This window comes from Coenobita brevimanus, chromosome 94 (genome assembly GCF_032717465.1).
Source record: "Coenobita brevimanus isolate Jiangsu-jjx chromosome 94, ASM3271746v2, whole genome shotgun sequence".
NCBI classification, from domain to species: Eukaryota; Metazoa; Arthropoda; class Malacostraca; order Decapoda; family Coenobitidae; genus Coenobita; species Coenobita brevimanus.
The window spans coordinates 3406236-3430743 of NC_137047.1; positions in this window are offsets into that span (position 1 = coordinate 3406236).

A 24508-nucleotide genomic window follows, 5' to 3' on the forward strand; every position below is an offset into this window, starting at 1 on the left:
AAAGGGGAGAAGCGATGGAAGAAAGACAAGGGGAGAGTGAGTGAGAGGAACATGTGTAGCTAAAATAGACAGAATAAAAAGAATGAAAAACAAAGATACAGATAGCAATATGAACAAAATTAAATACACGGCGAACGACAGGAAATGGAATCAAGAACAAGAAAATTGTGTGTGTGTGTGTGTGTGTGTGTGAGAGAGAGAGAGAGAGAGAGAGAGAGAGAGAGAGAGAGAGAGAGAGAGAGAGAGAAGAAAAGCAAGGAGAAAGTACGGCAAACATGAAAACACCTTCCAGAAACTCTCACATCCCTTCTCATGGCAATAATACACAGTCGCTCATATACGCTCATTTTCATACGTATCTCATGCTTTAATTACTTCATATACGAATTATTTGTTGCCGGTGAGGTGTCGCTGTATATTGTTTATAATTAGTTCCGTCCCACTTACCTGTGCTGGTTATAAAGACTCAGCCTTATGAATTCTTTATCTCTTTTTTTTTTTTTTTCCGATTTATTCCGTATCATACCGTCTTACCTCAGTAGGCTTATAGATCTCTACTCGCACCTGATGTCCTCTCTCTCTCTCTCTCTCTCTCTTGTACTGACATTCCGTCTCACTGAACAAACTACTAACGACTAACATAACCGTGTTGTATACCTGCGCATACCTGCCTCACTTGGAAGCACCCAATCCTATTCCTTTTCCTCATTAACACACACACACACACACACACACACACACACACACACACACACATACACACACACACACCTCGCTTTAGGGTCTTGCAGCAGCCGTCTCGTTTGCATAGTCAGTGTTCTAATTAGGGTGGTATATCGACAGCGCCAGGTGGGTATTTAACGCCTTCACTACGATAACGTTATTCTTCTCTTAAAATTACTACCTTCAGACGATTTTATCCAGGTTAGTAAAGGCTTCTCAGATTACAGGGGTTACTGAAGCCTGAACTTTGGCTTCCTTTATTTTAATTTTGTCATTTTTAGGTGATTTTAGTAAACACAGGACGCACCACATAATTATTCATGGAGGGTTTAATGGCAACTGTATATAAATCCCTCTCCGCTAATCCGAAAAATCTCTCCTAAATACACAAAACCTGTCAGGAGCTATGAAGAATACAAAACACATCCCCGGACTGAAAGGCTCAATGCACCAGTTTCTTAGTATGCAGCTGTAGTTCTGCCTTCCGGGGCTGGCATTATCACATACTTGACGGCAGGATACTTAAATTCTGGATAAGTGTGAAGTGGAACAATTTACGTGCGCTAATTTCGAGATATCTAAATCCTGGTTGACATCAGCTTGTTCATTTGTGGTTGTCTTCCGCATCAGAAAAATGGGGTTTTATTTCTCTCTCTTCAAATTTGTGGTGGGGACGGAGTCGGGTCGGATACTTTAAGATAAAATGCTTTGACACACACACACACACGCACACACTTACACACACACACACTTACACACACACACACACACACACACACACACACACACTTACACACACACACACACACACACACACACACACACACACACACACACACACGTTATATACTCCAGTCTCCTAACATCAAACGGCTAATTCTCTGCGGAAGAAGGGATATTTCCATTCAAATTCCCCTTCCTCCTCAGCTCTTCCTTTTTATTCCTCTCCCTTCCTTACTCTTCCCTTTCACTTCCCCTCCCTCCTGTCCCTTTTCCCATTCCCGCTCCTTTCTAGTTTCACACGCCTATTCTACACTACCTGGATCCCAAGTTCATCACTACAGAACAAGAAATATTAATTAATGCGTGTTACCTCCAAGCCTTGCCTCACCTGCTCCCATATTTATACTTTCTTGAGCTAAAGTTGCGTGTAAGATAGCTTGTTTATATATCTTCAATCACTCGCCTATCAAACACGGGGCAACCAAAACAGAACTGCTTATACAACTGCCAAACACATCACAACTAAGATAGAGTGAATAATACATTAAAAGATAGTTTAAAACAAATTCATTTCTAATACATGACTAACTGTAAAAATTAATTAGGATCCAACCAAACCTGGATAGATACTACTCATATAGGCACCAAACACTTCACTACCAAATAACAGAGAGAAAAGATACGACAAAGGAAATTATTTATGATAGCAATTTACCTCTATTGAGATTTATTCGTAGCAAAATTTGACTAAGATCCTCACTACCTAAATTACTCCATGTACCATCAAACTCACAACACGACCCCTCCCTCGTACCTAAGTTCCCTGGGAGAGTCTACCCTTAAACTTCAGCCTTAAATAACAAGCTAACACGTAAAGTCGCTACCCGGGGCCTGGAAAATACTACAAGAAACACTGCTCAGAAGAATAATCTTATCCGAACTTTCCAATTTTTCCTACAGGTAATTTGAGCTCGGAGACTGTGAGGCCGGTGGGGACGCTAAATCACCGGGGAATATCCATTAAACTCCAGTAAATATTTGGGAATGTTCGCTACACCGGTATAAAGTGGGATATAAAAAAAAAAAAAAGATGTGGGGGGGAGAGGAGGAAATAAGATACAACTTCATTAATTACTCCGGAGCTGCGTCTTAATGGAAGGAGGAGCATCCGGGACTCGAAACATAAAGGAAGGATGTGGGAGGTCTTGCTCGCCTGGTTCCTCGGCAGCGGTGCAGGAGATGTTGTTTACAGTGCTTTCCGCGGCTCTCCTTAAATCCCCTGTCTTATTGGCTTCGGTGGTGACGTAGGTAAGGACGACACATTAAGGAACAAAAAAAAAAAAAAAATGGTGTGTGTGTGTGTGTGTGTGTGTGTGTGTGTGTGTGTGTGTGTAGGAAGGAAGAAGTAGAGACCAGAAAACAATGGGAATTTTCTTCTGTCCGTTGGTATACTGGCAGAACATTTTTTTTTTTTTTGTCCCATGAAATAAGTACAATTTTAATGTGTCAGCCATACCCCTATTGTTCCTTTTCATACGACGTTTCCTGCCATGATCCGATAATAATAGAGACAAAGTAAGCCCTTTCCCAAATGCCTCCTTTAAGCTAAATAAAATCATCAGGCGGCACCAAGGATAAAATAAAAAACCCGCCATTGTATGTCATGAGGAAAACAAAATGCTTCACCGTTGTCTGCGATACTTCCTTTGTTTTAAGTGTAATGTCAGTGTTTTCTAGAGATTTCTTCTTTCAAAGGGACTAGAGAACAAATGCTGAATAAAATGTTTAGGAGGTATTTTTAAAAACGGGTCACCATTCTTCTGGAGTTAAGCAAAATGTCCTGCCGTTGTTTGTGATCTTTCCTTTGTTTCCAGTGTAATGTCAGTGTTTTCTGCAGTTTTCTTCTTCAGGGATTACGGAACAAAGAGTACGAGGCAGCCCGCGCCCACTTCACTCTGTTCTCCTGTGTTTGCCATGGAGTCTTCTTCCCTGTCGACATTCCTGTGCCTGAGTTTATTAGCTGCTACCTCCTCCCTCCGTGTGGACGATGTGTGTGTGTGTGTGTGTGTGTGTGTGTGTGTGTGTGTGTGTGTGTGTGTGTGTGTGTGTGTGTGTGTGTGTGTGTGTGTGTGTGTGTGTGTTTTGTGGTGTACACGTGTTTGTAGCTTGTTTGTGTGTTATTTGTGTGAGTGTTTGAAAAAGAGAAGTGCTACACGCGTGCTTGTAGCTTTCTTGTGTGTTGCCGTGCTGTTTGTGTGGTGCTAAATGTTGTGGTATACACGTGTCTGTAGCTTGCCTCTGTGTTGCTGTAGTGTTTGTGTGATGGTGTGTTGTGGAGTACACGTGTTTGTAGCTTGTTTTTGTGTGGTGTTCTATTGGTGCTTATGAGAGTGTCTGAAAGAGAGAGGTGGTGTTCCTGTACGTGTACGTTGCTTGTGTGCGTTGGTGGAGTACGTGTGTTTTATATCTTGCTTGTGTGCTGTAGTGGTGTTGTGTGGTGGTGGTGCTCTGGGTTTGTACACGTGTTTATAGCTCGCCTGTGTATTGTTGTAGTGGCGTTTGCGTTGGTGTTAGAGAGAGAGAGAGAGAGAGAGAGAGAGAGAGAGAGAATGTGTCCTTACGTTCGTACTGGTATAATCAAATATCCTGCCCTATCCTTTTCTCTTTTTTGTTCCAGTCCTTTAATAAAACCCGCAACCTAGAAGTTACAATACTGTTCCCCTACAAAATGTAACCACCACTGCCCGCCACTACCTTCTACAGCTGTCAATACAAAGAAGGTCACTAACTCCCACAGGTCACTTTTCCAGATGCGAATACAAATACGAACAGCAATCCCCGTTAACCACTTCTGCCGGTGTAAATATATAGACAACCATCACATTTTATGAACCATTTTTACAGGGGTGAAAAGAAACAAATGTCCTTTCTACGTGCGTAAATACAAAAAAAAAATCACTTCCACTCGTGTGAATAGAAACACTATCCCCTTATGCAAGTGTGAATGCAAACACTATCCACTTCTGCGGGTGTGAATACAAACTGTGCCACTTGTAGCGTCCCCCTGCTTAGTATGTGGCGGCGTCGCGGGGCACTAGTTCACTCTGACACTATCACCCCCACTCCGGTCGCTGGCGATACGTTCACCGTCAGATGTGGGCAGATGGCGGTGATGGTGGTGGTGGTGGATTCGTGTGTGTGTGTGTGTGTGTGTGTGTGTGTGTGTGTGTGTGTGTGTGTGTGTGTGTGTGTGTGTGTGTGTGTGTGTGTGTGTGTGTGTGTGCTGAGGGGAGGGGGATCGCTACTCTGTGGTGCTGGTAGAGGAAGCTGTGGTGGTCGGTAAAGATGGTAATGGTAGTGGGTGACTGAAGCAGTTGGATAGGCTCGATGGTAGCAATTATGGTAAGATAAATTTGGAGACTGAATGTAGTAGCAATGGTAGTTGGTAAGGATGATGGTGTTAATGGGTGAGGAAGGTAGTGGTGGAGGTGGTGTTGTGGTGATGGAGTGGGACTTTGTGGTGATAGTGGTAAAGGTGGTGTCAACTGTGAAGATGATGGATGTGTTGAACGTAAAGATGGTTGACAATATGGTGGTGATGGTAGTGGTGATATGCTGAGTGAGAGTTATCAGTGGTGGATGTAGTCATGAAAGTTTGCGTAGAGGTGACAAAAGTGGATGTGACGAAGGTGGTGACAGTGACGGGAGCTGCAGGCATTGTTGATGGTGATAGTTATGATAGTGTTACTGGACAGGAGGAAATGATGATGCTGGAGGCAGAAAATGCAGAAGGGTTTTATATACAGAACTAGTGCAAGCAGTGATGTATTACTTGACGTCGAAGCGATGGTGCTGGTAGGAGGTGATGCAGTATTAGTGCGTGAGTGATGATGGAAGAAGTGACAGAAGATACGTTAATGACGGTGATGAGTGTCTAGACCTGGAGATAACGATAGTAATATGTGTAGGAAGGGGTAAAGACAGGGAAGATGAATAAACTGATGATGGTGACAAAGTTGGCATTGGAGGTTTTGGTGATAATGTTATATATGGTAATGAACGTGCAAAAAATGGTTTCCGTGACTCTATTCTGAGTTTCTTCTTGCTTATACTGGAAGCTCTAGTAAAGAGTCTGAAATACCAAAATAGAACAGCGAAAGGGAAAAAAAGGATGGGAATCAGTTGCATGGTTTAGAGGCCACAGAAGCGTAGAGAAGGAAAATGGCGTACCACCGTTAAGGGGGAAAAACAATTAACAGTAAAAGGGAATATGATTAAAGGATAGTTCAGAATGAATAGACTGCTACAAAAAATGAATGAATTACAAAGCAGTTAATAATAAGGGAGCAAGATCAAAATAAATACCTCAGAGCATGTAAGCATAAATTATGATCTCTCTTCTTAACATCACTTATATCAACAAGGCATCTCATAATTCTTTAACTTTCTTTTTATATACGAAATCACTTACTGGATCACACAGCACACATTACTCAGACATTTTCTTAAGAGCTCATATTAAAACGAGCACACACACACACACACACACACACACACACCACAAATTATTACCATACTACCATACACACAACCCGCATACTGTATATCATTAGTCGAATATCTGCACACACACACACACACACACACACACACACACACACACACACACACACACACACACACACACAGCCACTACCTCCCCTTCCCTACCAAAACCCTAATACCTCCCACCCACCCCACACCCACACACACAAGTCCCCCACACATCACCACACAAGCCACACACAGAGAGCTGCCGGCTACCTGTCAGTTCGATAATGACCAGGTGATCGTCCAAACACAATTACTCTCCCCCCTGCCCCCCTCCGCCCCCCCCAAGCTATTTACCGCACCACCTAATTAGACTTCTATCAGCGTCAGTCACCGCCTGGGTAATAAAGTGGTGGAGGCCCGTATAAAATCTGATTTCCAAACGCACTGAAGGACGGGCCTCTATATTCCCTCTTTGTGTGTGTGTGTGTGTGTGTGTGTGTGTGTGTGTGTGTGTGTGTGAAGGGGGGGGGGCTGCTGTGTATATGTATCATTCGCTCCGTCATTTGGTTTAAGTTTTATTTATTGTTTTTCATGTACTGTGTCTTGTAATGCTGAGTGTGGATTATTGATGGACTTGCTGTATTATCGTGTCTACCGAACTGGTTGACCTTCATCATTTTCATAGCGCTTCTGCTTGATGCTGTCCATGTATTTCAAGCAATTTTGATATAGTTATTTTCTTTTCTTATAATTCCTGACAGGAACATTACAATCCCAAGCCACTAAGCACCAACGTAGCTGAAAGAGTCCACCTTAGCGATGTCTCTTTATCTTTTTTAACATTGAGTATGACTGAGGTCTGAGGTACTATCGGCTTTGTTAAGCGTACTGTCGCACTTCACTGCCTGTTCGCTGAGCTGTCACCCCGCCCTGTCAGCCCTTCGTCACCTCCGTCAACCCTCGCCACCGCCGTCACTCGTTACGTCACCGTGTCGTGTTTGCGTCAAAGTTGCCATGTTTTATTGAGGTACGACCACCCTGATGCTCGCTCCGCTAAGCCTGCAGCACCAGGCCTTCGGTTTGGTTTCTGTGACCAGTTATACATATCTTATGTTTATGATATTTTTTTCTACAGTATACTGTACATGTAAAGAGCAGACGTTTCAGAAATATGTGCCCCTCCTTTAAGTATTTACTAAGTGAGCTCCTTCTTATATGTCCAACGCTACTAAGGACAAAACAAATATGGAACAAAATATAAGAATAAGTAGATCACTTGAAACTAAATCTATGGGTATGTAAGCCGTATGCCCTCCTGATTCAGGTGTCGCAGTAGGAATGTAGCTTTAGCCCTGGACTTGACGGAAACACAGCTATATTTTTGTGTAGCAGTAAAAGTTCCTGATTTGGTCCACATCTTACACATGATTTCGACCAGCAGTCTAAGTTTCTCCCTTCAGCTTAACAACTACGGTATACATGACCATTCCATTGCCACACCACTTTACCATACTACTACCACCTCACCTTTCCATCCCTACCACAACACTTTACCACACTACTACCATCCCTCCAACTTGTCAATCCACCTCTCCTTAATCACCCTACTACGCCACACCTACCATAATACCACCTCTCCCCCTAACCACACCATCGTTTTAAATTCCCTACCACACCACTTCTACCACTACCACACCTCTACAACCACGTTACCACCTCTCCCCGAGCCACACCACCACTCCCTACCATCCTACCACCAGCCGCTGACCACCACCACAGGTCTGTGTTTCGTCCCGGTTTCAAATGAACTTGTGTATCCCGCTGTCTCCCATACACGCCTTCCTTACCCCTGTTGTTCCTTGTCACTCCTATCTTCTTTCACCAAGTAGCATCAGTTAACTTTAGAGGAGAAATGTATTGTTTCGTCACAGGAAAAACTGCTTTCAGCATTCTTAAAAATGTAACATAACATTTTTTTTCGAGTAAGGACATGTTTAAGTAATGTATTCAGGCCGATACAAGGCGATTTTATTGAAATGAAAGAAATCCACGTAGTCAAGGAAGGCATCAGAGGTGACATAATCCTAATCACACTTAAAATATATATTACTATGATATCATTAGCCTCGACTTAAACCACACAGTTCTCACCAATCTTTCGGTATCATCCCAAATGCCAATCACATCTATTCTGTATAAATGAAAGAAATCATAAATATCACCCCACCTCGACAGCAACAGCAGCAGCATCCAGAAAACTTGGGAGGCGAAAAATCTCTCACTCTCCTGGAAAATACGACCGATACTCAAAAAAAAAAAGGGAGAGAAAAAGTTGTGCCTTCTCCCACGCCCTCGGTGGTCTAATTGGCGGCGACGGTACGATAATGAATTTTAATTGAGGTCTAATTGTTGGCCTGTGCCCTGGGTCCCGCTGCCCTCACTATGGGAAACTTGGGGCTCGGGAGGGCTTGGGGAGAGGGGAGGAGGAGGTGGGTTGTGAGATAGTGTGGGGGAGAAGGAGGATTGGGGAATGAGATGGAAGGTTGGGGGGAGAAGTGAACAAAGACAGGAGAGGAGAGAAGTGGGGGATATGGATTGGAGAGGAGAGGGTAAACAGAGAGAAGGGAGAGAGGTATGGATATAGGAGTGGAGAGAAGAGGGAGAACAATAGGAAGGAAGAGATGTACGGGCAGGAAGAGAAATTAAAGAGAGAGAGGTGAGGGTATGGTATTATTGTAAAGGACAGGAGGGGTGACGAGAAGCTGAGAAGGTTGGGGATTTCGAAAGAAAGAAGAAGGAAGGGAGAAAAGAGGAAGGGATGTAAATAAGGGAGAGAAGGAATCATAGAGCACTCAGAAATATAATGAAACGAGGTACTGAAGCGAAGAGGAAGAAAAACGGAGAATGTAACGAGACGAACATTGGAACAGAAATAATATAAGAGTGGGGAAGGTAAGAAAGGAAAAGTTTAAATCAAGAAGGGAGACAAAACAAGAATGAGAGCAAAGGCGATAAAAGGGATGGAATTAGGAGAGCAGGTGGGAGGAGGAATAATAATAACTGGACTGAGGAAATTAGGAACAGGAAAAGAGCAATAAAGAAGGGAACAGGAACGCTAACAAAATGAGTGAGGAATATATGTAAATGAGGACAAATGTTGGTAAATTAGGTGAGAGAGCAGAGGTGGAAAATAAGAGAAAGACGAAGAGGAACAATGAAAATGGGGGAATAAAGGTAAAACCGGAATTGAGGAAGTATGGTATGGAAAAAATATCCTGAAAAAGACTAGAAATGGGGATTAGAGAACGAAAACGACTGGCAAAAGGGGAGAAAAAAAGCAATTTGATGAGGTTGGAAGCCAAGAAAGGAAGGGGATGTAAAAAGATGGGGAAAATAGCGAATAGAAGAGAGGAAAAAAACGATAAGAGGAAATAAAGTCAGGATGGGAGGAGGTGAGATAAAGAAACGGAGAAGAGCTGCATCTCTCCTCTCCTTCTGTTCCCCATCTAAACTCTTTCCTGTTGTACCGTATCCCTCTCCTCCTTTTCTTTCCCCCTCTCCCTCCCTTCTGTTCTCCCTCCACCCCCTTTTTCCCTCTCCCATCTATTCTCCCTTTGCTCCCGTTCCCCTCTCACCCTCTTCTCTTCTTCCTCTACCCCCCTTTCCCCTCTCCGTCTCTTCTGTTCTCCCTCAGCACTCCCCCCTCCCCTCGACCCCCGCCCTCGCATCGTCCCTCAGCGGCAGGCGAGGTCATTACGAGGGAGTGTGCCGGTGCTCCGCTGCTCACGATCACCCTCCCGTTTTCCAGGAATAATTTTTATATATATTCCAACTTGAGGGTTTCGTTCGCTCCTTTTTCACCCGGCCGTGACTGGGGATTGTTTAATATACAATGGCGCGAGTATTGTTTACGGTCCCTCTCCTGCCCCCTCCCCGCCCACCTGTCTCGGATTTACTAGCGTCCTTCCTCGAGCCTAATCTCCCGCGACAAGAACCTCAGAAGAACTTTTGTGCCGGGTTATGGGTCTCCGGGCGAGGGATAAGTGTCGCACCTGCCCCGGCCTTCATTACCTTCGCTCCCGGCCCCGTTGCAGCGATTTCGGTTCTTTAAGGTCCATCGCCAATCCTTTTGTTGCAAATGTGGGGAGGGTGGTGGTGGGGCGGGGAAGCTTTAATATTCAGAGTCGTAATTAGGGAAGGTGAAAGTTGTTGCACTGGGTAAATCAAGTCGAGGATAAATTGGTTTCTTATGTGGCTGGTTTCGCAATAACTTGGCAATTTACTCGCCATCTGCATTACCCAGGCGACAATTTGCCTTCACATAGCGTATCAGGAGTCGAGGTGTGTGTGTGTGTGTGTGTGTGTGTGTGTGTGTGTGTGTGTGTGTGTGTGTGTGTGTGTGTGTGTGTGTGTGTGTGTGTGTGCACCCTGGTAAGTCACCGAGGCATGCAGCGATCCACCAGCCGTGTGCATGTGTGTGTGGGGCTGTGGACATATCAGCAACACAGGGTAAAAAACCGATGAGGGAGCTGCGCCATAACGCCTGCTTACGACCCATTTCCATCTCGCCGGGGCATCTGGCCACCCCGACTTCCACGACCCCATGCTAATCTCCGTGTCACACCATTTACGATATATCACTTCTATTTGGAGATTTCCAGCCTATTAGTAATCATCAAACTGTGATTCATAGGGGCCACGTGTTCCATTCCGCCTCACCATCAACGACCGCCAATGTCTTTTTTTTTGGGTTGTTGGAGGCGGCCGGGGCTGCGACTTCCTCATATACAATCTTACTCGTCCCTGAAACGGTGGCAAAGTTTGGCTATAAATATCAGACTAATATTGATAATCCCTAAACCGCAAAATTGAAAATGTGTCTGAAGGAGGTTAAGGGGGACCCCGAGGGAAGGGTGGGTGGCGAAGGAGGGAGAGGTGGAGAAGAGGAAGGGAGAGGGGAGAAGAGGAAGGGTGAGGGGAGAAGAGGAAGGAGAGGAGAGAAGAGGAGGGGAGAGGGGTAGAACGGAGGATATCGAGTACGAATGAGGTGGAGGAGGGAGAACTAGGGGAAAAAGAGTGGGATGAACATGGGGGGAGGGAAAAAGGGCGGGATTAGAAAAGAGGTGGAAGATGAAGGAAGGGATTCGAGTAGGAAGGAGCAAAAAAACAGGATCGAGGAGGATGGGGAAGAAGTGGAGTCGTGGAAGAAGAAGGCGATGGGGGAAAGAGTCAAGAGGAAAATGGAGTAGTTGGGAGAGAAAGGAGAGAACAGGCAGGGAGAGATGAAGTAGGAAGAAAATGGAGGTGGAAGGGGGTGGAAAGGATGAAGTGAATCTCGCTTGGAGGAGGGAGGTGGAAAAGGAGGGAGGAGTGGGGTGGTGGAGGAATGGAGAGGAGAGGGGAGAGGAGAGGAGCCAGTTGGGCGGTGTTAACTAAGGTGGGTAGCTAAACTTCCGCTCCTGTTGTGTCGCTGGTGGTGGCTGGGGGTGGGGGGAGGTGGTGGTTCTGGAAGGGTGATTTTGGTGGGTGGTGGTTCTGGAAGGGTGATTTTGGTGGGTGGTGGTTCTGGAAGGGTGATTTTGGTGGGGAGTGGTAGTCTTGGAAGGGGATTCTGGGGGTAGATGGGAGTATTCGGGAAAGAGAAGGGGTTGTAGGAGGGAAAAGAGGTGGAGAGGGAGGATGCGACAGGAAGGATAAGGGGAATATGAGGGTTATGGAGAGACAGAGTGGAGAGGGGGAGGGGAAGGCATGCAGGAGTAACGATAGCAGGGAGGGGAAGCAGGAGAGAGGGAAGAAGGGATGGGAGTAAACGGGGTATACTGGAGATACGATAAGGGAGTTGAGCTGGAGGGCAGCTGGGAGGTAGGTGGAAGAGGGAAAGGTGTGAGTGGTGGTAGAGGTGGTGGAGGACGAGGCAGGGAATTTCCGAGATGGTTATGAGTGTGAGGTGGTGGGAGGTCTGCGGGTGAGGCAAGAGAGAGCTGGAAAATCTGCGCTGGGCTGGAGCATATTGGGGATTGTGGGGACATCAGATGGTAGGAATATGGGATAAAAAGATGGGGAGTCTGACATACTCTATAACATACAGTGCGTCACAAGAAATAAATTCGTCTATGAGAGTGATAGGCTTTGTGATTAAAGACAATTATCTTTCAACTTTTGTACAGACTTAAATTGTCTGGGAGAGATTGCTCACGTTTTGTGTACCTGATGTACCCATACTTCTGTTTATTCTCTTCCGAAATATTTAAATCAAAAGCTAAATAACATGATGTTGATGAGAAAAAATGGAGCATCTTAGGTATTCCAAACAGTGTTAATTAATCCGATCAATATATTATCATCTATAACAGGCAGATATTTGAAGATCTTCATTAAAATACATAAACGAAATTCTGGTGGACATTCTTTACAAAACGATCAAAGTGCATACAGTTTAGTATTTTGAGTTGCTGACATTCTCCTAATCGTGAAGAAAGCAGTAAAATGCAGATGATATTTCTGATAGGCAGGTTGTTAGTGTACACTAATGTAAAAGTCTAATATCATTAAAAGCAATCATTAGGCTCCATATGATCTTAGTATTATAATAATCATTAGGATAACCGTACTAGTAAAGCTTCAAGATTGCCAATTCAACGATTCTGGCACCAAACCTTTATACATGCACATCAGTATAGCACCACATTTTGACAGCTGTAGCGGTTTTACATGTAGAGGATCTCTGGAGGTATTGTTTATATTCTGGTTAAATTCTAGAGGCTTTATCAACTAAACAACTATATTTTAGATAATGAAGCATTTTTCCTAGCGATATTCTGGAGTTCTTTTGCACTTAGCTACGTTGCAGCGCCTTTTGAGATCAAGTTAAGCAATACATGTGAATTTGGGTTAGCAAATCGGCTGTTTCCCACATTCTGCGGTGGCAGTGTGCTGGAGGGGCGGTGGCCGTGGCCGTGGCGGTGGGACAGAGGAGCAATGGTGGTGGCGGTGGGGTGGAGAGGAGGTGCAGTGGCAGTGGCGATGGGTGGAGAGGCAGTGGCAGTGCCGGTGGGGTGGAGGGGCGGTGGCAGTGGCAATGGCGGTGGGAAGGAGGGGTAGTGGCTGGAGCGGTAGATGGAGGGGAGCTGGAAGTGGCAGTGGCAGTGGCAATGGCAGTGGGGTGAAGGAACAGTGGCAATGGCGGTAGTGGTGGCTGTGGGGTGGAGGGGCAGTGGCAATGGTGGTGGCCTGGCGGTAGGGTGGCAAGGCAGTCAGTGGCTACGGTGGCGCCGGTGGGGTGAAGGGGCAGTGACAGTGGGAGTGAGATGGAGGGGAATGTGGCGGTGGGGTGATGGAGGGGAATGTGGCGGTGGGGTGATGGAGGGAATGTGGCGGTGGGGTGATGGAGGGGAATGTGGCGGTGGGGTGATGGAGGGGCAGTAGTGGTGGCGGTGAAGGGAAGGTGACGGTGGCTGTGGAGGGGCGGGCATCTGCGGCAGCCAGACCACTACCACTCCCGGTGTAATTATAATGCCCCTCGGCTGTTTGAAGAGGTGTGAGGAGGGACGCCGGGGAGGAGGGGTCTCTTTCTCTCTCTTTATGGCCACACCTACTCGAGAATTGACCTGGGATAGTATTTTTCTGATTGCTTTATTGATCTGAGTGTGTCTAGTGGGGGAGGGAGGCTGGGAGGGGGACGAGGGAAGGAGAGGGTCTATGTTTGTGAGCCATTTTGGACAACAAGGTGGTGGTCACTTGAGGGAGTTTGAGAAGAGAATGAGGGTAAGAGGAATAGAGGTAGGGTCTGAAGGGGAAGGAGATGACGAGGGGAGATGATACGGTACGAAGAGATGTAAAGAGAAGGAAGGTGAAAGAAGGGAGAAAGGCTGTAAGTGATAAAGGGAAAAAGCAGACGACAGGAAGAGAAGATACTGTAAGAAAGGACGTGTTGTTCAGGGTGGGAGAGGAGGAGAAACGAAAGAGAGATGTAGGTTATAAGGAGGGAGGGTAGGAGGCAATCGAAGAGAGACAATTGGTTATATGGGAGGAAGGAGATGATGGAGGGAGACGGTAAAGTAAGAAAGGGAGGGATGCATAGGGGAAGAAGGGTGGAAGAGACGCGGAGAGAGATTTTAGGCGCTAAGTAGAGTCGAAGATGATGAGGAATAATGATACGATACGAAACAGAGGTGTCTGAGAGAGGATCGTGAGAAGAATAAGAAGAGAGGCTGCGGATAATACGGAGGGAAGATGCTGAAGGGAGATGAAACAGTACAAAGGAAGAGAGAATTAAGGAAGTTATAAATAATCGAGAGAAAACTGAAGGCGAGGAAGGATGTTGGAATCTGAAGAGATATCAAATTTGTAGTTAAATACATCGTAGCCGTTGCCGAACTGTAGATAACAGTGAGTTAATTTGTAGGATGTACTTGTCGTCGATGACAGGAGAAAGGTAAAGATTAGTACTGGGGTTTGTTTGTATTTTATTTCTTCAAAGGGGATATCTTAAAATATCTCCTTCACTTGGACACCCAAAGAAATTATTATTAATTTCTCCCACCTGCCTCTCTTAGTACCACTGACCTTAACCTTCTCACTCAATGCATTATATAAAATTAAACTCATCTCCCCACCATAACCCTTAGCGTAAACTATCTATCTATCTATCTATCTATAGCCCGACGCCCTAATCCCGCAAAGGGTGGCCGCAGACAAAACGCCTCCAAGTCACTCTGTCACCCACCATTTGACTACCCTCCCCCCAACTCACCCCCCCTCCCTCATATACCTCTCAACTCCATCCCTCCACCTCATCCTCGGTCTACCCCTCCCTCTCCCTCCCTCCACCTCACCCACATACACCCTCTTAGCCAGTCTTTCATTCTCCATCCTCTCCACATGTCCAAACCACCTCAGTGTATTTCTCCTAATCTTTTCAACCACATCCACATCTACCCCACAACGTTCCTTCACTTCTTCATTCGTCAACCTGTCCCTCCATGTCACTCCACATGCTCCTCTCAAGTAACTCATTTCCACTGCTCTCACTCTTGACTTGTTCCCCTCTTGCAAGGTCCACGCCTCGCTTCCATACGTCAGGGTAGGGATCACAATACCATCATGCAGTGACTTCTTAACTTCCATACTCACCTCCCTATTTCTCATCACTGCTTTCAGTGTGCCAACAACATTCCTTCCCTGCTGTACCCTTTCACGTACTTCATCCCCCAAAGTTCCATCCTTACTCATCACACTACCCAAGTACTTGAATGAACTCACATTCTCCATATCCTCACCATCCAACCTCACTGCACACTCTGTGACTTCATTCCTCTCAAACACCATAACTTTACTTTTGTTTATATTAACTTTCAGCTTCCTCCTCCTACACACTGTCCCAAATTCATTCACCAAACCTTGCAACTCCCATTCATCTTCACTCAACAATACTGTATCATCAGCAAACAGCAACACCGGAAGCTTCCAAATCTCACCCTCATTCATTAGGGCCACCCCCACATCCACTGCCCTACCTTGTACCTCCTTTACGACCCCATCCATATATATATTAAACAGCCATGGAGACATTACACACCCCTGTTTCAGTCCCACATTGAGATCAAAGAACTCACTCAGCTCACCATTCACTCGCACCGTAGCCCTAGCTCCCTCGTATATACCCTTCACAGCACTCAACAATTTCCCCTCCACTCCATATATTCTTAATACCTTCCACATACCTTTCCTATCTATTCTGTCATAAGCTTTCTCCAAGTCCATGAAGGCAGCATACACTTTCCTTCCCTTCTCTAGATACTTCTCCACTAAACATCTTAGAACAAATATCTGATCTACACACCCTTTTCCCTTCCTAAATCCCCCTTGTTCTTCTCCAACTAGCTCCTCTGTCATATGCCTAACCCTATCAATGAGTATTCTACCATATATTTTACCAGTCACACTAAGAAGGCAAATACCCCTATGGTTACCACATACTTCTCTCTCCCCTTTTCCTTTGTACAGAGGAACAATTATACCTGATTTCCAGTCCTCTGGAACCCTTCCCTCTTCCCAAGCCAATCTACACAACTTCCATATCCACTCCACAACAATCTCACCCCCATACCTAAGCATTTCACCACACACTCCATCAATTCCTGGGGCCTTTCCCAACTTAATCTTCTTCATCGCTTCCACTACTTCCGACCTACTGATCTCTTCCTCCCTCCTCTCATCTCTTCTTCTCCCAGCCATTCCCCAACCACTTATACTCACACTGCTCTCACTCTCTACATTCAACAAATTCTCAAAGTGCTCCTTCCATCTCCTCAATTTCTCTCTTTTCTCCACCAACAATCTATTATTCCTATCTTTCACTCCCCTACTATTTCCCCTTTCACACTGCCTTACTTTCTTTACCTCCTTCCAAAACAATTTCTTACTCTCCCTCCATTTCACACTCAGATTCCTCCCAAACTCTTCATCCACTTTCTTCTTACTCTCCTTCACCAGTCTCTTAACCTCCCTTCTCCTGCTCACATATACCTCTCTCTTCTCTCTCTCATCTTCTCCCCTACCTCTACTCGTCAACCATTCACCATATGCCTTCTTCTTTTGTTCCACAGTTCGTTTCACCTCATCATTCCACCATGCTGTCCCTTGCACACCCTTGCATCTCCTCCTCACTCCACAAACCGCCTCACACGCTGCGCTTATCTCTTCCGTGAATATCTTACATACGTCTTCCACCCCTTCCATCTGCTCTAGCTCATACCTTCCCAATCTTTCTTCCACTATGCTCTTATACTCTGTCCTCTTCTCACTATCTTGCAATTTCTCCACTCTTCTCACAGGAGCTGCTTCCTCCTGTCTTCCCCTTCGCCTCCTCAACCACTTTCTTTGCAGCTTTACCTTGGCCATCACTAAGTGATGGTCCGAGACTCCATTCCCCCACCCTCTCCACACCCTTGCATCCAACACTTGTCTTCTCATTCGCTCATCCACACACACGTAGTCTATCATTGCCTTTCGTTCAACAAGTTCACCATCCATCCTCCTCATTACTCTCCATGTATACCGGTGGATCATCTTATGACGAAAGTAGGTGTTGGCTATTGCCAACCCCTTACCAGCACAGATGTCCACCAAAGCACTACCATTCCCATCTACTTCCGCTGGCACACCCCACTGACCAACCACTCCATCCACTCGTACATTCCCGACTTTGCCATTCATGTCTCCAATCAACAGCGTTCTCTCGCTCCTCTCAAACTTGTCCATACATGCTTCTACTCTCGCCCAAAACTCATCTTTCACTCTTGCCACTCGATCCTCAGTTGGAGCATACACACATACAATCGCCCATGCTTGTATACCTACTTTCATCCTCACCCATACAATCCTTGCACCCATTGTTCCATACTCTCTTATATTCTCCTTCCACTTCTTGCTTATCATCAGACATACTCCCTCTCTTGCCCTCTCATTCTCACTGACTCCCGCACATATACCTACACCGTATTCCCATTCTCTCATCCTTTCACCTTTCCATTTAGTTTCAGTCAATCCACATATATCCACTTTTGCATCCTCAAGCACCTGGACAATCTCTCTCTCTTTCACTTCATCATTCACTCCTCTCACATTCCACGCTCCTACTCTCAGAATGTCCTTTGTCCGTTCCTTAGTCGTCAACGTATGGTCCGTCCGGGTCCGAGGCGCTTTATTTGCTTTTTTAGTTAGTTCTTTTTACGGGGTGGGGCACTAACCCACCACCAACCCTTTTAGTCGCCTCGTACGACAAGCAGGGATACTGGGGGAGTATTCTTGAAACCCCCCTACCCCCAGGGGGGAGGCGTAAACGCCCTTTAATTTTTTCTCCTTTCTTCATACATTTATTTCTTCTTCCTCCCTGTGATAATACTACAGAACCTACTGCTACTACTCACTGCACCCTCCTTGATATACTCCTCACATATGTGCCTTCAAACGTGCAGATGTACCTCTTATCTTGATTCTTACAGCCACATATATACATTTTTTATATTATTATTCCCCACTCTTTTAAATCAGATATAACCAGCCTCTCTCATTTCATCTCCTTCATTTTTTCCTCAGTATCTCCCTCGTCCCTTCTACATTTCCCACCCCTTCTTCCCCTCCACCTAGCGTATTTCAGTCTTCTATACACAGGTCAGCACTAATGTGAAATAATTAGTCACTTGGGCCACACCAACTCTGGCATTATTCACAGACCCCTTAGCCCCTTCCCTTCACTCCTCCATCAACCCGCCTCCACGTCTTCTTTCTCTACTTCTCACCCCACAATCTTCCTCCTCTTTCCTTACCATCTATGTCCACAGCTACTTCCTCCCACACTTCCTATCCCTCAACCCCTCTCCATTCCTTCCTTCTATAATTTTTAACCCCTCAACCTATGTCTCCACACCTTAATTCCACCTCTACTTCTCCTCCACTCTTTCGTCAACTCACCACCCCTCCTCCCTTCCCCCATACATCGGTCAGCACTAATGTGGAGTAATTAGCCAAATGGGCCACACCAACCCCTATGATTTTCCCGGACTGGCTGCCCGACCCCGCCCGTCCCCACCTGACAAATTGACCGTCAGAGTCCTGCTTCGTTCTGCTCTACTACCTAACGCTTTACGTCCATGTTATTTATTACATGTGGTGATAAGAGAGAGAGAGAGAGAGAGAGAGAGAGAGAGAGAGAGAGAGAGAGAGACAGAGACAGAGAAGGTGGATAATGTAGGAAACTACCTAGATGACGAAAGACATGTATGAAAAGTATAGATGTGTGTGTGTGTGTGTGTGTGTGTGTGTGTGTGTGTGTGTGTGTGTGTGTGTGTGTGTGTGTGTGTGTGTGTGTGTGTGTGTGTGTGTGTGCGTATCTATCCACCTATCTGTCTATCTATCTGTCCAACTGTCTAGACCCTGGTACCCTGCTCTGCCACATGCCACTGTCGCAGCTACAGCTCCTGTTGGCTATATTGTCAGTCTGATGGTCGGCTGTTCTGCTAGACGTGTGTGTGTGTGTGTGTGTGTGTGTGTGTGTGTGTGTGTGTGTGTGTGTGTGTGTGTGTGTGTGTGTGTGTGTGTGTGTGTTTGTGTGTGTGTGTGTGTGTTGGGAGAGGAATGTTGAAATGTATTTGCTGTATGTATAAGCGTTGTTGCATATGGACGTTCGTGTGTATGCGTGTCTGTGCGCGGGCGCGTGTGTGTGTATGTGTTGGAATAGGAATGTGAAGATGTATTTGCTGCATATATAAATCTTGTTGCATAACGATGAGGGTAGGTACGTGTGTTATTTCTGCTTCTGCTTTGCACATACATTTCCATTACCTTTGTTTATAATTATGCAGATTTACTGTAATAACATCTACATATTAAATAAAAAGAGTCGCCCCGTTTATGAATGAATAGTGCATGGGCTATTATATTCTTTTAATACGTACTACTGATATCGTACTTCCTTATCACAGTAAACAGAAGCAGACCCTTGTAGGTCAAACTGATGCATACCATTATTGTTATTTTAATCCATATATTTTGTCTTTGTTTTACGTTAAGATTATCAGTTAACCTAATATTTTAACAGCAGCAAGTAGATAAATTCTGGAGCAACGTAAGCCTGAGGATGCATAGGACAGTGTTCTCGCTGCCTTAAGGATTTTCGTAGCACTATTTCCCCGGCGATTTACTTTATCGATTACTCATTAACTTATTCACGGTCGGAGGAACTCTAGTACTTTATTCCAGCTGACATCAGACAATTTTATTTATTTTAGAATGAGTCACGAGAAGCTGAGAGAATAATATCCCTTTTGTAAGTTACTGATACAAACCACAGAGATGCTAAGACAATGGAAATGTTGAGGTGAAATAGACAAAAACATCTCGCTAAAGAAATGCCATGAAGTCTCCAGGTCCAACACGAATACTGTTTATAGAGAAAGATCTACAACCAAGAAAATCCGAACGAAACGACGTCAGCGGAACATAAAACCACACTACGCCAGGAAACCCACCAGCACCTACACCTTAAACCCTACCTCACCTGCCCTAAGATGGTGTTCGTGGCCTTGATTACGGTGGTTCTTTCAGTTATCTGGCACCGCAGGGACACCAAGCTCCTAAAACTCCGTGATCTCAGGCAAAACCGACAACTATTTGCCATTTTAAGCAGAATCAACACACGCTGCGCACCTTCTGCAAAATCAACATGCATTTGCCGTCATCTTTGGGACTGAGGTCAGGCCAAGCTAGACTTACTGTGCTGTACATCCAAAAGTTGACATTTTCCGACGGATCTAACGAAACTAAATGAAATTGGACCTGTGTACTTCCGAGCGGCCCGGACACTGCGGCAAACGATGGAAGGAAGATGAATACGGTGTGGTGGAGATATGGCGATGGCCAGTATGTATTTTACAGGGGTTCAGAACTAATAAAGCGAGATACAAACCCTTCCAACTCGCTTCCGTTATACTGGTTAGCTTAGTAAAACATTCAATTTAGGCATGATCACAAGAATTGTACAGCCACAGGTAATAAAATCACACATCTGGGTTTCCGAGCGCATGATTGGAGACTCTGACCAGCTACAATTTTGCTTAGCAGGAAATCGTTGTTGTTGTTGTTGTTTTTCAATGGTGTCGAGGAAGTGTGCAAAAAAAATTGACCGACTGTACAGACACCAAATTCCGCTATGTTGATGTCTTTTTCACCCTCGCGTGCTATATCTTGTCAATATTATTATAGTCACCACTTTGGAATAAATTTTAAAAGAAGGATAATCAACTTTAATTAAGAGAAGTCTCCCTAAAGCTGAAAAATATCGTCCGGTGGTAACAAGAAAAAAGTAGAGAATGTCGTGTTGAAGGAACTAAAAGTAATTGCCTCTAATTCATTACGGGTAATGGATGCCATTATAACACAACACAGAATGTCTGTTACTCCATCCCCTCACAGGATGCAGCTTCGGAGAATGAATATATAGACAAACAGATAGACAGATGGATTGACAGACCTACAGACAGATAACAATATACTGATAAAAAGAGACAGACAACATATATAAACAGAGTTTTTGCCAAGTTTTTGCTTTCGTGGCAACACGACAAAGGTGAGGATGGAGAAAATGGCGGCGCAGCTCCCTAATAAGTGGCGTGTTTATGTACCTGTGGGAGTTCTGCCGGCCGCCCCCAGCACTGATGGCGGGGACAGATAGCGAGGGGGGCAGGCAACGTCCGCGGCCACGCACAAACACAAGCGAAGAACTACTAATTAATTAATTAACTAACTAACTAACTATATATATATATATATATATTCTTTGTTCCCCAGTATTGTTAGGGATGGTGGGGAGGGGCAGGTAATGTACATGGGCACGCATAAATACAATCGTGGAAACATCTGCTGATCTAAACACGTGAGTTATGTGTAAGGAAATGCTTTAGCTGCGTTGGAGGAAGTGATCACATGTTCTATTTTTTCAATCGCACTTGAACTCAACTTGTGAACCGTATGCTAATCTAATGACGAGAGAACACATTTTCTAAGCAAGGTCTGTACGTTGGGGGAAGTGACTGTGTTCCTTCAAATTATTCAGAAACATGTAACAAGGAGACAGTCACTGTGGAGGGGCAGAGACAAACACAACCACAGAACCATTTGCCGCTCTAAAAACAAGAGTTACACATATGCTACCGGAAGTGAGTGCGTTTCTGTAAAATTTGGGGGGCAGATGGTGAGTGGTCAGGTAATGTGGATGGACACACACAAATACGACCAAAGAACTATTTGTAAATCAAAAGCAAAATCTGTAGCTTTAGCTGGAGGAAGTAACGGTGTTCCTCAAGCTTTTAGGGGACATAATAAGGAAAGAGGCAATGAAAGGAGGGAGGCACGACCACTATCACAGAACCATTTGCCGATGTAAACACAAGTTACATCTAAGCAAAGTCTTTATACATAAGAAAGTGGTTCTGTGTTCTTCAAAGCTTTCTCTCACGCATGGGCGCAACAACAAAACCAACCACTGATCGAAAAACAAGAGTTACACGTTAAACAATGTCTGTGGTTATGTTGATAGAAGTGTCTCTGTGTACTTAAAAATTTTTTCGAGGGCAGATAGCAAGGTGACAGGTAATGTGATCGGGCTGCCACGACAAAATTCAGAGAATCATTTGCCGCTCTAACATAAACAGCTGCATTTAAAACAAGTTTGCACACTGAGATCCCTAATTGTTTTTCGGGAACAAACAATGAGAGGGAGCAAGCAATGTGGACGAGTAGTCATAATAACATTCACAGCACTCTTTGCCTCTTTCTGTAAAAAAATAAAAAAATAAAAAGGAAAGCTTTACGTTGACGAAAGTGATTCTCTTCCTCAAAAAGTTTACGTTACACACGAACAGAAGATGAAAACCAAATGACAGTCTGGAAACAAGAGTCACATCTAAGCAAAATCTTTATACGATGATGGAAGTGACTGTGTTTCTCAAAAAATTTCCGTCGCCCGCGCTCTCCCCCCTTTACTGGGCTCTGATACTGTGGGAATAGCGGTACCTGTGACATTTGCCGGCAATTTCTGTTTCTCTATTATAGGTCTGAGGGAGCCACACGCGAGGGGACAACCCACGCTGTCCTCGTGTGCTGCCATAACAAGATCCTGCTCCAGATGCATTTCTAAAGAGTGTGTTACCATGGAAAGCAAGAAAGAATATTTGTTATCACAGTGACATCTTTTTTTCAACTTCCTGCTCAACTTTTTCTCTACTTGGCATGCAACGATTTTATTTTAACCAATCACCCCAATACGATGGCATTCATTATACAGTATATATTCTGTCTAGCTTTCGTACGATTTTATTCAGCATGGGAGATTTTCCAGTTGCAGGGATCAGATATATCCATCATCAGCCCCATCACAACGAAGGGACTCTCCTACGTTTGAGTAAAATAATCGGAAGGAAGCAAGACTATATTTTAAAAGACACTGCTGTATTGAAAGAGTTGTATTGCAATTTTTAGAACCTCCTGCTAAGCATTTTCCTTATTAATAACGAAACTGTTGGCACTTTTAATGAGTTGTTCACAAAGACAAAGGAATGTCTTACTAAATGTTCAAGATTTATCAGTACCACTTTACATACTGCTACCGTCTCAGTACACACACGGTCCTTTCATTTACCTGCCAAAGCTGACATTCGACTACATACAACGGGCTCCGTAGTTGAAATTCGTTAATGTACGATGGTTAGGGTCCAAAATCTAAATTGGCAAAAGGGCATTCTACTTGCAAAACAGAGCACAGAAGTTATAATACACTGGAATTATGTATACCGTATATCCAATTGTTCTCGTCCAAGTGAGCCAATGTTCATGTCACACACACTTTGGTTGGCTCCGTGATGAAGAGTTTTTCATGACTGTCGATAAGACTGAATTAACAGTACCTCAGAAAGTTTGTACGAAAGTGTTTATTATTACCAATTTATGAAAAAGCAAATTTTGCCCGCATAATTGCTCTCACTTTCAACAGTATTGTGTGCGATGATAAATATGCCTATTTCTATGAAGGTGGTCAGAATAATGGCCAAGCGATTACTGAACACGATATTTTGTTCCAAGTCACGTACTATTATTTAACTCTTGCCGAACGTAACCAGTACAACACAATTGTTAATATCAACCCCGAATAAAGAGATATCGTTCATAAACCTTCGCTACATATGTTAATTTATAACGTACTGTATAAACATCTCACAAAAGGTGGGCAGTAAGTATATGCAAGGAAGTTTCACACACACACACACACACACACACACACACACACACACACACACACACACACACACACAAACACACACACACAATGATCCTATATTTATAGTGTGTTTACAAACCGCACTAAGAACACGTAATCTGTCTCTAATCTCACTTATACAATACATACAAAGTCAGCTACTAGTGTACCAGCAACCAAAAGCCAGTATTTGCTTCTAAACCAAATGCCCATCAGATAATCCATCACATTGTATCTAACACTCAACACACTCCTGATCGAGCCCATTATCCAAGGTTATAAATCTTCCACCTTCACCAACACAGTCATTTGGCAGCATGCAGGGGCTGGCAGGGTGGTCATTATACGAGTGACTTGTTCCCATACACAGCCACAGCACCGCCAAGGGACTGTATACACTGTTGCCACCGACTGGGCCTAAACCGCCTCACACGCCAACGTGCGCACGGAAGGACCCAAAGGACTGAATCCTGCTCTTGGCCTTCTTTTGACAACAACCTTTGACTCCGGTAGTATCAAAAGCCTCTAGTTTCTAAAACGGGTCTCTCGTATTCCCTTTGATTCCTTGTGGACTCGACTACATGAGCCGCCTGGAGTAGTTTATCTCCTGTGTTTACATCAGCCAGCTCACTCGGCTTCTCGGAAATGTCGTGTTTTGTTCATACGACCCGGGACCAGGACGTCATTTAAAACGATAAATATTATGAAATTTAGATG